Here is a 1512-nt window from a genome sequence, read left to right as displayed (position 1 = left end):
GCCGCCTGCCCTTTGTTTTGGAGCCGCGGCCCGGCCGCGCCGCCGTTAACGGCCTCGGAACGCGGCGCCGGCCAATCAGCGCGCCGCCCCGCCCCGCCCCCGCCCGCGCCCCGCCCGCGCCCCGCCCGCGCCCCGCCCCGCGCCCCGCCCCGCCCGCGCGCGCCCGCCCCGCGCGCTCCGAGCCCGGGAGCTCCACCGGCTCGCGCTCCGCCGGGCTGGGCGGGGGCGCACGTGCCGCGGGGCGCGCCGCGCTCCCATTGGCCGGCCTGCCGCGCGCGGCCTCGGAGCCGACCTATGAGGGCTGGAGGGCGGGGGGCGGGGCCTCGCGGGGCGGGGCGGGCTCGACGAGGATCGCGGTGCGCAAGCGCGGGCGGCCCAGGGCCGGGGGAGCCGCGGGTCGCTCGCTCTCCCCGCGCGCGTGGATCGGCCGAACGACCGAGGTCCTGCGCGGGAGCCGGGCATCGGGCTGTCCTCTGCGCCAGAATCCCCACCTCAGGGACGCGCGGTGGCTCAGCGCTTTGGCGCCTGTCTCCGGCCCAGGACGTGATCCTGGAGACCGGGGATCGAGTCCCGCGTCGGGCTCCCACATGGAGCCTGCTTCTCCCTCCTCCTGTGTCTCTGCCTCTCTCTCTTTCTCTGTGTCTCTCATGAATAAATAAATAAAATCTTTAAAAAAAAATCCCCACGTCGGACTTCGGGCGGCCCTCCCCCGCCCTGGGCAGCCCGCCCCATCCTGACACCCGCACTCTGTCCCCCACGGCTCTCGTGTCATTATTTTGTTGGTTCCCACACCTTTCCTCTATGGGTCGTTTTTAAAATTATATATATGTTTTAAAAACCATAGTATTGAAGTCACAATGTGTTCAACATTTTTATACATGTTAGCATCCTTTAGATCTTGTTTCTTTTTTGCATTACAGTGTATCTGTGAAGATCTGTCCGTGTCTTTGGAGGAGCCCGTGATTTATTACTGTGCTTATAAGGTCTCTGGATCCTGTCCGTTTGTCCAAACTTAGCCATTCTCCTGGCAATGTCTCCAGCTCCCCTCCTTTCACAAACCTGGCTGCAGGCTGGGACCTCATGATCCTTTTCTTTTAAGATTTTATTTATTTATTCATGAGAGAGACACAGAGAGAGGCAGAGACACAGGCAGAGGGAGAAGCAGGCTCCATGCAGGGAGCCCCACGTGGGACTCGATCCGGGGGCTCCAGGATCACGCCCTGGGCCAAAAGAGGCGCTAAGCCGCGGCGCCACCCAGGGATCCCCCATCATGATCCTCTTTTAAGATGTGTTTCTCAGAGGAGTGTTAACCATCTTCATGGATAGTTAACCCTTTCAAGATCTTCAGTTTCTGACTTTCAGGTGTTCAATTTCCAACTGGGGTAGGGGTGTTCCTTTCTCACAAATTTTCAAGATTCCTTAGATTGTCTTAAATATTAAGCTTTTGTTGTTTCTGCTACCGCAAATATCTTTTCTCGGCCAGTCCTCTGTTGAAAAAAAATCCTAATTTTT

This window comes from Canis aureus, chromosome 27 (assembly GCF_053574225.1).
Source record: "Canis aureus isolate CA01 chromosome 27, VMU_Caureus_v.1.0, whole genome shotgun sequence".
NCBI classification, from domain to species: domain Eukaryota; kingdom Metazoa; phylum Chordata; class Mammalia; order Carnivora; family Canidae; genus Canis; species Canis aureus.
Note: the sequence above shows the minus strand (reverse complement) of the source record.